Source organism: Anabrus simplex, chromosome 11 (genome assembly GCF_040414725.1).
Source record: "Anabrus simplex isolate iqAnaSimp1 chromosome 11, ASM4041472v1, whole genome shotgun sequence".
Lineage (NCBI taxonomy): Eukaryota > Metazoa > Arthropoda > Insecta > Orthoptera > Tettigoniidae > Anabrus > Anabrus simplex.
In genome coordinates this window covers 80,524,544-80,538,994 of record NC_090275.1, presented here as the reverse complement: position 1 = coordinate 80,538,994, position 14,451 = coordinate 80,524,544, and positions in this window count along the sequence as shown.

The following is a 14,451-nucleotide window of genomic DNA, read 5'->3' as shown; positions in this document are numbered from 1 at the left end:
CCTCGCAGTACGTGTTAAGAGTCGCGTGGCTCTCTAGATTATATACAGCTCCCGTGTCTGTGTGAGACAGATCTACACCCCACTCCACCGTGTGTATGATAGCGAGCATCGTGTAGCTAGAACCTTACATTCGGGAGATGGTAACTTCGAAATTCATCGTCAGGCAGAGGCGAGGCTCTAAGCCTTAGCCTACCCTTAAATCCCCAAATTAGTTTCTTCCGCTCTTAATAGCGTATTTCTATTGATATTTCAAATATTATATATTGGAACTCGCGCTGCCTAGCGCATGTTTTTGCCGACAACCAATAGCTAGTCAGCTTAATTCAACCCTCTTCGCACACTTGATGAGTGGGGTGAAGAGGAGTTGTATCTGGTAAACATGTGCGTTTAGCCTTTTTTATTTGGCTTTTGACCCCATCATGCGTACAGCCTCAAACCACTAAAAATGTACAAGTCACACAACAATGCATAATAATACAGTATACACATAACAGACACACGAAAGAAATGCGAGACAGAAACTATCACCTGAGACAGTCTCTTTGAGACCACACACTACCTGGACGATCTGATATATCACAATTCATAATTTGCACTTTCTTTTTGAACATGACTAAAATCAATACAAGATTGTGATTAAATAAGGTAAAAAAGGACACAAATTATATATTCAAATCACTGTTTTCGAGAAGCTGGGCTAAAATCGCATACACACTCTAGTTGACAGTAGAAAGTAGAACTGGCACGTTGGTTGGACACTTCTAATTCCCGATCGCCGTTACTGTGGAGCGTGGCAGTGTATGGAAGTGAAACATGAACGATAACTAACTCACAAAGAAAATAGAAGCTTTTGAAATGTGGTATTACAGAAGAATGCTGAAAGAACGAAAGATCCTGAGAAAAATCATGGGCCCAATTAAATAGGGAGGTGAATACCCCCCTCCCCATGGCACTGCAGCCCAAAAAGGCCTAGGCCTACCAAGCGACCGCTGCTCAGCCCGAAGGCCTGCACATTACGAGGTATCGTGTGGTCAGCACGACGAGCCCTCTCTGCCGATATTCTTGGCTTTCGAGATCGGGGCCGCCATCTCACCGTCGGATAGCTCCTCAATTCTAATCATGTATGCTGAGTGGACCTCGAACCAGCCCTCAGGTCCAGGTAAAGATCGCTGACCAGGCCGGGAATCGAACCCTGGGCCTCCGGGTAAGAGGCACGCACGCTACCCCTACACCACGGGGTCGGCTGGGAGGTGAATACAGAATTACGAATAACAACGAGCTTTACCAACATTTAGAGAGCATAACATCAGCCATGAGAGAGGAGACATATATTTTAGGGTCACATAGTCAGAATGGACAAGAGGACACTCAACTCAAGAATCTTCAACACCCTTTCTAGAGGGAAGGGGACAAAAGACCTAGAAATGTTTAAAATTGATCCCAATGATATATTCAACGTCGGGCCCGTGATGTAGGGGTAGCGTGCCTGCCCCTTGCCCGGAGGCCCCGGCTTCGATTCCTGGCCAGGTCAGGGATTTTTACCTGGACCTGAGGGCTGGTTCGAAGTCCACTCAGCCTACGTGATTAGAATTGAGGAGCTATCTGATGGTGAGATAGCGGCCCCGATCTAGAAAGCCAAGAATAACGGCCGAGAGGATCCGTCGTGCTGACCACACGACACCTCGTAATCTGCAGGCTTTTGAGCTGAGCAGCGGTCGCTTGGTAGGTCAAGGCCCTTCAAGAGCTGTAGTGCCATGGGGTTTTGATATATTCAGCAGGGATAAATTTAGAATCCTGATCTGAACATCCGACACTCTCCAGTCACTGACAGTTAAAACTCTACGTCCTGGAGTGGGAGTGAAGTGCAACCCACAGTGCAAAGATGAAGGAATACTGGGCTAAGAAGAAAGTTCACCAGAGTTAGGAACCACGTGGTCCAAGAAGCCTCAACGAAACAAGAAGAATAATAATATTGAACGTGAGATGGATAAATCGAATCATGAATGAAGAGGTACGGAACCAAATTGGTGAGAGGAGAACTAATTGGCTAAAATTAACGAGAAGAAGAGATAGAATGACAGGACACATCTTAAGGCAGTCAAGACTTGTTTAGTTTTAGAGGGAAGTGTAGACGGTAAGAACAGTAGGGGTAGACCAAGGCTTGAATATAAGAAACAGATTAGAACAGGTGTAGGATGTAATAGTTACGTAGAAATGAAAAAGTTAGCACAGGATAGGGTGCTGTGGAGAGTTGCATCAAACCAGTCTGTGGACTGATGACCCAAAAACAACAACAGAGTAGTTGTGAGTAAACCACAATCTTTTATTTTCCTCTAAACTAGATGAAATAGTCCACCTGTTGTTACAGTAATCAGGGGTACCACATAGAGAGATCACCATAGCAACTTCATCATTACGTGGCGGGCGACAAACAGTCCAGCCTGCCTCCTCGTACCAAGAAGTTACTGTCGCTATTTGCACATGCCATTGAGTCAACGTAGCATGAGACCAATTTTATTGCTGCACTGGAACAGACAGGATGTTTGTTATCGTAACAGGCGATATTAATTATTGTAAAGACTACATGTTGGTCATCAACACTCGTATGTGAGGTTCGTTGCTCCGTGATTGTGTCAGTGTAGGAATTATTATTATTATTATTATTATTATTATTATTATTATTATTATTATTGGTCGGTAGATGCAGAGTGGGTCTCGGTCCATAGGTGGCCACGGCTGGTCCCTGATCCAACAGCTCTGCACTCGGGCCGGCCAACCGAGCAGAAGAGGGGTGGCCACGGCTCCACCGTGGCTCTACGCCTCTGCATTCGGGAGACGCGGCAGGGCTGGACCTCACGGCTGGCCCCAACCATCGGCTGTCCTGAGAATGGTTTTCCGTGGTTTTCCATTTTCCTGCGCTAAGGCGAATGCGGAGACAGTTACTAGTATAGGCCACGGCCGCCAACCCCCTCACCTTCTCCGAGCATCTCCTTCACCGTAACAAATCTCCCGGCCTGAGAGACGGCCTCACCGTCTAAGAGGCCCGCCTCAGGAATTAACACATTTTAGTAGTAGTAGTAGTAGTAGTAGTAGTAGTAGTAGTAGTAGTAGTAACAAATACATCGCAGTTGGGAAATATCCCAGTGGCGATGCTTACTTGCAGTAGTGTGATAATAAACTAAAGTTAATATAATCATACAACAAACAAACAAACAAACAAACAACGCCAAGAGTACAACGAGCAATTCCATAGAAAGAAAATATTACAAGAAATACTACTTTTTTTTTGCTAGTTGCTTTACGTCGCCTGGTATGAAAATGGGAAACCACGGAAAACCATTTTCAGGGCTGCCGACAGTGGGGTTCGAACCTACTATCTCCCGAATACTGGATACTGGCTGCACTTAAGCGACTGCAGCTATCGAGCTCGGTAGAAATACTACTAGTTTAGTATTCTAAATCCAGTATCATCATATACAAAATTCATACACAACTTAAGTATTTCCAGTGCTTAACACTACGCCTTACAGTACTGTAGGTTGAGCTTACTACTAGCTTAACATTTCAAGTGATGAAAAAAGTAAAAACATAATTATACAACAACAACAACTATAACAACACGAGTACAACAAGCAATTCCATGGAGAGAAAATATTACGAAAAATACTACTAGTTTAACATTCCTGAACGCAGGTCCTCCGTTTCAAAAGCAGGACCAGATTCGCGCTAACGAATGTTGCATCTTGGTTCCTGTTCTCTAGAGCACTTTTGAAGACACACTCTGCATAGATGTTTTAAAATTTGTGGTGATAATATACAACCTCGCCCTACTCCATTTGTCACATTGAAAATATCCGAGAGAGAACCATCCACCTTTATGGTTGCTGCAGGCTTTTATCGAGACCATTCAATAATAATATTAAATGCAGTGGAACACCAAATTCCTTTAGCAGCTGCCACAACTTGTCCCACATAACACAATCAAAGGTGTTTTAAGAAAAGAAATGATTAAGGACCACGAAAATCAAAAGTGAAGTTAAAAAGACATCTTAGGCTTCAAATGTCCTAATGCCCTTGGGGGTGGGGAAGAACAAAAGTTGGCTGCGGAGAGTCGGACAGGAAGTTAGCTAGGAGAATCCTGGTGGAAGTTTAAGGGAGTGCTGTGACATTCTGCTGAAACATTGCTGAAGTAATTAATGGCATTTCCTATCACTCAAAATGAGTGGAACAAACAATGACTTGCCTGTGTTCAAAAATCTAGTTACCACAAATTGGGCAGATAGATTTATCTACTAGTCACACGAAAAGGAGTTCAGTTACATATTCGTTTGAAATTTCACTTCTATGAACATATTTAACATACTAAGAAACATTTTCTTTGCTACTGAGAACGAACACCAGCACAGATACAAATTTCTCGTAAAGATGCTCTTGGTAATGAACAGCCGAGAAAATATGAAACATTCTCATGGGAAAAGCGAGCCTTCTCTGCGAATCTTCAATATAAACAGCTGGAGCAAAAGTAAGATCATGTTCCTTGCATGTTGTCATGTTCATATTTTTAGCTCTTATTGGATCATACATTCATACATACAGGGTGGTTGGAGATAACGTGAACCGGGTATATGAGCGTTACAGGGTTGGCTATACTGATAGATATTTTGAAAATATCTCGCACTGTTGTTATTTTATCGGTTGCTGAAATTAGCCAATTAGCCAATCCGTGGGTGAATTCAAATGGGTTTTTGCGAGCCGGTATTGCTAATATGGTAAGTGGCTTAAGATTGGCTTTAGAACATCCATGGAAAAAAAGAATTTCACCAAGGAACTGGTATGAACACGGACTTTCAATGAAATAAAAAATAGAGGTTGTCATTGCTAGGTTGGTTGCGTGGTTCGAGGCGTGTAGCTGTCAACTTGTAATCGGGTGATAGTGGGTTCGGCCTTCACTATCAGCCCTGAATATGGTGTTCTGTGGATTCCCATTTTTACACCAGACAAATGCTGAGGCTGTACCTTCATTAAGGTCACCAGTGTTCTCCCTAGGACTTTTTCAATGGGCGCACCGCCCTGTCGTTTTTACAGACCGCCCGGCTAATATAACCTCGATAGAGCCTATATATTTGAGTCATTGGGTGCTCCAAATTGACATGTAAATACTGTAAAACTGTTAATTAAAATGGTAAATCATTTTTGCCAGCATAATTGCATCAGTTACATCGGATATCAAAAGTTTAGCTCAACCAACACGTAGTGTCGTGCGCGAGCGGGGTCTGGATTAGCTTGGAATCGCATGTACAGTAAGCCATCCATTCCGCATGACGTCACAAAGTCCGCCGGTACATGATTTGGAATGAGCAATAGAACACTAGAAGTTCAGAATACTTTGTCATGTCATTTTCGTGATAATAACACTAAAATAGTCCAATTTTTCAGTTAATGTTCAATCATTCACTACTGATCTGCATGTAGGGCAGTCGCCCAGGTGGCAGATTCCCTATCTGTTATTTTCGTAGCCTTTTCTTAAATGATTTCAAAGAAATTGGAAATTTATTGAACATCTCCCTTGGTAAGTTAATCTAATCTCTAACTCCTCTTCCTATAATCGAATATTTGCCCCAATTTGTTCTCTTGAATTCCGACTTTATCTTCATATTGTAATCTTTCCTACTTTTAAAGGCACCACTCAAATTCGTCTACTAATGTCATTTCACGCCATCTCTCCACTGACAGCTCGGAACATACCACCTAGTCGAACTCGCCTCCTTTCTCCCAAGTCTTCCCAGCCCAAACTTAGCAATATTTTTGCGCTACCCCTTTTTTAAATCACCCAGAACCAATCGAGCTGCTTTTCTTTTGATTTTCTCCGGTTCTTGAATCACGTAATCCTAATGACATGATCCAAGTAGCGTCAGGGTGAACGCCCACGCATCTCCGACTGCACAGTGTCAACCGTACTTTGCTCGCGTTCTATGTCATTTTTATCACTCTGTGAAGCTATTTCATCGCTGCCTTCCCATTCGACAATTTTAGGTGTGATTTCATCTATTCCGGGTACTTTATCACAGTGTAGTTTATTTGCTATCCTTTTCACTTCCTTGACCGATGCGATTTCATCTATTCCTGGTACTTTATCACAGTGTAGTTTATTTGCCATACTTTCCACTTCCTTGAGCGATATTTCACTGTCATCGTTGCTCTCCTCCACCATGAACTGTGCTGCTCGGGACTTAAGCAAGCCTTTATTTTTAACTGCCTAGGCATGCTTAGTTTTTTTTTTTTTTTTTTGCTAGGGGCTTTACGTCGCATCGACACAGATAGGTCTTATGGCGACGATGGGATAGGAAAGACCTAGGAGTTGGAAGGAAGCGGCCGTGGCCTTAATTAAGGTACAGCTCCAGCATTTGCCTGGTGTGAAAATGGGAAACCACGGAAAACCATTTTCAGGGCTGCCGATAGTGGGATTCGAACCTACTATCTCCCGGATGCAAGCTCACAGCCGCGCGCCTCTACGCGCACGGCCAACTCGCCCGGTGCATGCTTAGTTCACCAGGAAGTACGTGTGATCTTGCTCTTCCATGGCACTGGGCTTCACTCTGTCTACAGCAGACATGAATACCAGGTAACAGGGTAGTCGAGGGCGGGGATGCTGAAATTTTAATTGAATTGAGGAGCCAGCCCGAACGTTTAGGAGCCAGCAAGAATCTCAGCAACCTATAGATAATCGAGTTTTGCTACTTAGCGTTGATCTCGGTATTACTTGTTCCTTTTCTTCTTCTTCTTCTTGTAGTGCCTCCTCCTCTACTGAAGTTGACCACAATTACAGCGAAGTCTGTCGATGTTCGGCTGTCCTCATTAGTCTACTAGAATCACAGTCTAATATATACAGTCGCGAAGCTCTAATAAGAGGAAGGTTCATCCACTTGATAGCTGGAGCGACACTAGCACCTCTAGCGGTGAAGTAGAGGCAACTTGCTAGCAGACAACAGGGAACGAATTACTACTACAGTCTAAAATGGTCATAACTTCTGAACCATTCATGCAAATAATGTCCTGACAAGGTTATTGTAATCCTTATGAAATAGTGGAGGAGGTCAAACAATTTATTTCGATGAGGAGTTCGAGGTTAATATCGAAGTATTTATTTAATCTATAGGAATTATTTTTCTTTACCGCGGACTATAATATAAAATCGCTTCTAGAGGGCGACCGGTTCGAAATAGGTATATACCATCCCGGAATTCTTATAGAGGTTTCTATGCTCTACAATTCTTACGCTTACACTTGAGGTCTATCGTTGACAGTTCAGGCAGCGTAAGTCAAGAAAGCAAGCGACCGACCGACATCGAACCTGCCAAGTTGGGCTAAGAAGGCCAGCGCTCTACCATGGTCGTCACTTGCTTTCTTGACTTACGCTGCCTGAACTGTCAACGATAGACCCCAAGTGTAAGCGTACGAATTGTGGAGCATAGAAACTTCTACAAAAAAGTCCGCGATGGTATATACCTATTTCGAACCGGTTGCCCTCTAGAAGCGATTTTATATTATAGTCCGCGGTAAAGAAAAATAATTCCCATAGATTAAATAAATATTTCGATATTATCCGCGAACTCCTCATCGAAATAAATTGTTTGACCTCCTCCACTATTTCATAAGGATTACAATAACCTTGTCAGGACATTATTTGCATGAATGGTTCAGAAGTTATGACCATTTTAGACTGCAGTGGTATTTCGTTCCCTGTTGTCTGCTAGCAAGTTCCCTCTACCTCGCCGCTTGGAGAGCTGTAGTCGCATCGGATGAAAAATATCATCAGAGCTTCGCGACTGTATATATTAGACTGTGCTAGAATCTAGTCCTGTCCTCAGCCAAGAGTGTTTCCTTCGACCGGCACCTCCACGTCATCGATTTTACCCTGCATGATCAATTTAAGTAGGTTGTACTTTGCATTCCACATAACATGCCCAAGGTAGGCATTGTACACATCAACATTCGTTCCCTCCTAATGCGTTTGAGTATGGCAGCACTGGGGAGTGGTCAGTCCACGACATCCGTAACATCTCGAAGGCTTTTATTCTTCTAATGGTGTTACAATTCAGAGTCATTGTTTCAGCGCCGTACAGAAGCACTGAATATACATAGCATCTGACGAAGTTGTGACGTGTCTCCAAACTGAGGCTTCTGTCACACAGTAGATTCCTCATTTTCAGGAAGGTAGCAACGGGGCATTTCTGTTCTTGCATGGATATCTAAATTCGGGTCCAAGTCCTCAGTAATCTAGCTGCCAAGGTACTTGTTCAACGTCTTCCCCATAAATGGTCATACGAATGTGCATGTTACGTGTTTTGGAAATGGCCATCACTTTTGGTCTTGTCAGTGTTAATTTTGAGTCTAAGTCTGCTACGATTCTGTCTATCAGACGCTGAAGACAGTGTCATCTGCGTACCTCAGATTGTTGATCAGCCTTCCGTTATCTTTTACTCCATCTTCCCCTTCTTGAAAAGCAGCTCGAAAGACCCTGCATTTATTAAAACTTGAATAATAACAAACGATTCGAGTAGAACCACTACAATGTTACAGAGTACCGGTTATATAGACGAAAGGTAACTACGAAATGTCACTGTAATATTTGTCCGAAATGGAACATAATAATTACACAAATAAAGTGAAAAATCGTCGGTAAATTAAGAAATACCGTCGTTACTAGAGAAATATCTAGAGAAATATGTATACGTACTTACGGGCTGTAGACAGGACTTTCTTATGTTATATTCCGCTGCTCGCGCCGTCTTTTGTTTCTTTCTTGATGTCCGTATGACTAGCGCGGGCAGTTCAGACAGCAAAATAGCATGATCCCTGGACCAATAAATATATCACTTAATGAATGTGTTAGGGCACAAAACGAATGAGCAACATGAAGAAAACGACACCTAATTAATTCAAACAACTTCAGTGAGCAAAGACATCACACATGAAATTGTTAGACAAACAGAACACATGCGGAAGCGCTGCGACGTAGCAGAAAAAGTAGTTGTAAGGTAGTACGGTATGTATGTGTATGTTGGGTATTCAGCCCGAAGGCTGGTTTGATCCTCTGCAGCTCCGCCAACAGCTGTCATAAATAGCCTAGGCGTCACTGAAGAGGCATACTAGGGAAATGAAGAGTGAGGTAGTTTCCCGTTGCTTTCCTCGCCGAGCCAACTGTTGCCATTACATATCAGTCTGCCAAGCCCACTGAAATGCATGCACCAACCGACCCTATGAGCGATATTTTCACACCATTCATAACAGGAACTGGCTGCATAAGCAATGATATTACTAGCATCACTCATACCTCAGTCACTTTCATATTGTCAAAGCCAAGGATGAGACTGAGACAGGTCAATGAAAGTAACAAATTTGATATAGCCCCTACTAGAAGACATAGTGCACTGTAAACACTACATCTCGCCAGCGAAGGCATAGTACGGTGTATGTATGTTCAGTCCGTCAGCGATTCCGCTGGTGGGATCCTCAACAGCTCTGCCATCAGCTGTCGTAGATGGTCTAGGCATTACCGAAGAGGCGTACTAGGGAAATGAGGAGTGAGGTAGTTTCCCGTTGCTTTCCTCACCCATAGTACGGTATATATCCATATCATTCTCTGCAAGTGAAATATTTCGTACTACTTCTGAATTTGCCGCAGATTTTACACTTTATTTGAGTAAAATCAATTATTATATTCCATTTGGGACAAATATTACGGTGACATTTCGTAGATACCTTTCATTTACATAACCCAGAGTACCACAAACTCATTGTACTTTTGACTTCATGTGACTATGAAGTAATTAGTTCTCAGTTTTTCCGCCGGGGGTTTTACTACTGTAACAGATAAGGGCCAACTGCTTTTGCGCGTCTAGTATCCACTAGACCCTATAGTTTATTCTAAGTCTCTCGTTCATGGATATACATCGATGGTCCTGTGCAGAAAAACATTTTTTTTTTTTACAATTGACTTTACTTCGCACCGATATAGATAGGTCTTATGACGACGATGGGATAGGAGAAGAAAAGAAGCGGCCGTGGCCTTAATTGTTGTATAGCTCCAGCAATTGTCTGGAGTGAAAATGGGAAACCACGGAAACCATATTCAGGGCTGCTGACAGTGGGGTTCGAATCCACTATCTCCCGAGTACAAGCTCTCAGCTTCGCGCCCCTAACCACACGGCCAACTCGCTCGGTCATATATTCTCATTGGTCTCACAGTCATTTATTTTCTAGAAGATCGTGGATTGGTTTAAAGCTTTTTCAGTGACATCACGTCATATGTCACGCGCGTTTTGTTACAGATTGATGGATAGGAGAAAGAATGAAAAAAAAACTGGGAGAAAAAAGATGTTTTCGTGGGGTCGAAACCTAAGCGCCAGTAACACAATCATATTTGCCGCAGCGACCTGGCGCACGGGACTCCTGCATCTCTGGTCGAGGGTATACGCTTATACAGGGTAGTCAGAAACAATGTGAAACGGGTACACGAATATTAGAGGGTTGGTCATACAAATAATTTGAAGAAAATAATTCGGTATCTGGGGGTGGGAGGTGGCTTAGTGGCCCAGAAGTGTGAGGTACAAATCCTGATCGATTCTGAGTTTCAGATTTTTCATTTCAAAAAATCATATGGCGTCAGGAAGAGAACCCCGGCCGGAACCAAAATGAACCGGCGTGGCTCCAGCAGTTCCAGAAATAATTGGGATAAGCTGAAGGAAAGAGTCTCCGTGGCTCGTCAATGTAGTCCAGGTGGTATGGTATCTGGCATCTAGAAACCATTTGCACTTACATACTACGATCCTAGAAATGGACGAACAATCGTTTTCATTGGTCAGCTTTGAAAGAAGCCCTTTCCACGTCGTGGACGTGAATTTATTCGCTGTTGACGATTAAGATGCCAGATACCATACTACATTGACGAAATAAAAAAAGCCTCAACCCAGGATCGAACCCTCGGCCTCCTGCGTGCTAACCCAAAACTCTATCCACTGCACCAACTGTACAGCACATGTATTGTGTGTTGACAGAGGTAGTTACCCTACATGTGGTTACAGTGTTGCCAGATTGCCACTCTTCAGAGTCCCTTTTTTCTGCCGGATATACTCGCAGGACGAACTTTTGTGAGAGACATTTTTTTTTTATTGCTGGCATGTGAGGAGTCGCGCTGCGACGCCCGAATGCGCGAATTTCGGTTCATCCTGTATATAAATAATATAGTAACGACCGTGTTTCTGTACATTGACTATTTGGGCGAAATTTTCCTTCAGTTATCCGTTTCAGGTGTAATAATGACCAGCTGCATGTATTTTGGCTTTGGTATCTGTTTGTTTGGCCGCCTCTGTGGTGTAGTGGTTAGCGTGATTAGCTGCCACCCCCGGAGGTCCGGGTTCGATTCCCGGCTCTGCCACGAAATTTGAAAAGTGGTACGAGGGCTGGAACGGGGTCCACTCAGCCTCGGGAGGTCAACTGAGTAGAGGTGGGTTCGATTCCCACCTCAGCCATCCTGGAAGTGGTTTTCCGTGGTTTCCCACTTCTCCTCCAGGCGAATGCCGGGATGGTACCTAACATAAGGCCACGGCCGCTTCCTTCCCTCTTCCTTGCCTATCGCTTCCAATCTTCCCATCCCTCCACAAGGCCCCTGTTCAGCATAGCAGGTGAGGCTGCCTGGGCGAGGTACTGGTCATCCTCCCCAGTTGTATCCCCCGACCAAGAGTCTGAAGCTCCAGGACACTGCCCTTGAAGCGGTAGAGGTGGGATCCCTCGCTGAGTCCGAGGGAAAAACCGAACCTGGAGGGTAAACAGATGATGATGATGATGATGATGATATATTCGCAGGACGAACTTTTGTGAGAGACTTTTTTTTTTTTTCCTGGCATGTGAAGAGTCGCGCTGCGACGCCCGAGTGCGCGAATTTCGGTTCATCCTGTATATAAATAATATCGTAACGACCGTGTTTCTGTACATTGACTATTTGGGCAAAATTTTCGTTCAGTTATCCGTTTCAGGTGTAATAATGACCAGCTGCATGTATTTTGGCTTTGGTGTCTGTTTGTTTGTCTGAGTTCTTAGAACTTGAGGTAAGGGTTATTCTGCCCGAAGGCAGGTCCGAGCCTCCGCAGAGGTGTTCCTGAGCCGGAGTTTACGTGCGGTAGGGTGGCCAGTTCCTTTCCGCTCCTCCATTCCCTTACAACAGCGCGTGGCAACCCATCCAACTCCTGACCACGCCCAGTGTTGCTTAACTTCGGAGATCTCACGGGATCCGGTGTTTCAACACGGCTACGGCCGTTGGCTTATAACTTGAAAACGACTCTATATATATATTTCTGCCAAACTTCGTATTTAGAATCCACGTGCCCTTGGGTAGGTTTTAGGGTCAGTATTGTTTCTAAATCCCTGAACTAACTGGTGAAATCGAAACCGTTATTTTTCACTCCCACAAAATATTCACAGCCAAACTTTAAGTAAGTCTACCTGATGTCATGTCATTTCAAGGTTGGTTACAAGGTTTAAGTAAAGAACCATTTTACTCTCTTCGATGGAACAGACAAGAGAGGTTTTCGTCAACGATTTGCTTCATGGTTGTTCAGCCACAGCTCCACTCCCGGTTTCAGATGAACAACAATATGGACAATTACGCTGAAATTCAGACCAGGAACTGTACCATTGAATAAACTCTCTCATCATCTTCATTCTGTCTCAACTTTGTTCAGTTTTATCGTGCTACGCGTTTGACTACTGCCACTTGCTTTTGTAGGAGAATATTTATTTATTTATTTATTTATTTATTTATTTATTTATTTATTTGATAATACGAAGGTACACAGGCTAAGCCCAATTACGTTCCTTCATGACATATAGACTTTAAAGTGTAAATACATCAAACAAAAATAATAACAATACTAACAATAATAGAAAGAAGTACAGAAGAAAACTAATAAGCAGAACACATTTTTAAAATTATTACTAAAAATGAAAAAGATAATAATATAGGCTATACATCAGCCATAGAAAATTACTAAACAAGTTGAAAAAGAACACAAACAAAAACTTATGAGTACCTAGCATTCCAGCAAAAAGGAATTTAATAATGATTAGTAAAAAATGGCCTGTATTTGCTTATTGAACAACCTAGCGCCAGCAAATAAATCAACTTGTGCACTAATTGAATTATAAACTGACAATGTTTTGACTAGTGGTGAATTAGAGTGGTGAACGCTTCTAGATCTTGGGATGTGAAATAATACTTGCTGTCGTGATGTTACTTGTGGTACATGAAATGGGATGGAGGTAAGTAATTCTTGACAGTCAATATTTCCATTCAAAATTTTCCTCAATATATGTAACGAAATTAATGTTCTCCTGTTTTTCAACGACGTGAAATTGAACAAACTTCTTAAATAGTGGGTTGAAATGTTAAATGGACAAAATGCATCGAAAGTTTTATAATACAAATATCTTAGAAATTTGTTTTGTACAGTCTCAATGTGACGTGTTTGGTCCTTATAAAGGGGGTCCCAGATTACCGTTAAATATTCTAACTTGCTTCGTACTAAACTTATATACAACTTAATAATAATAACTTCAGGTTGAGTAAATAATTTGCAATTTTTAATAATAAAACCTAGCATCTTGTTAGACTGACCGTATTAAACGTGGTGAATACAGGGATGTAACTTCGAATTAATTCGTGAAGGAATCATGAAATCTATTACGAATTCCCGCGCGAAGAACGGCTACATATGCTATTCCTATCAATTTCCAACCCCAGCATCATCGAAGACCTACAGGTTTTAGTGCGATCTTAAAACAGCTGGCTAAAAAGAAAATCTCGCATAATGCTTAGTTTACTAGCAAATACTTCCATCTTTTCACCTCACTGGATTAACAGCAGCTCCAGGAACATAATACAAATCCATTAAGTAACCGTGATATTCCCCTCCATTAAACAGATACTCAACTTGCTTTTATAGCAGCGCTTTTTATTACCCAGTCGGAAGTTTTTTAACTTTTGGAGTGGAAAGAAAAAGGTTGTTGAAGATCTCATTTCTTTATTTTTAACACCCAGTAGCATTTTGAAGCATCCCATCTCCGATGTTAGACTTTCTTTTAACAGTAGTTACCCGTGTAACAGAAAAAAGCTTGTTTGTTCCAAGTCTTGAGCTGCCGAAATGAAAGTACTTTGGTTGCCAAAAGCTGAATGCCCGGTGGGGCAATTTCGATGTTCCGTTTTTGCTAACAAGTCGCACTCCTAGTCGTCAAATAAAGAATTCGTCTTATAATAATATTATTATAGCCTTTACGTCCCACTAACTATTTTTGACGGTTTTCGGAGATGCCGAGGTGCCGGAATTTTGTCCCGTAGGAGTTCTTTTACGTGCCAGTAAATTACCGACTCGGGGTTGACATATTTGAGCACCTTCA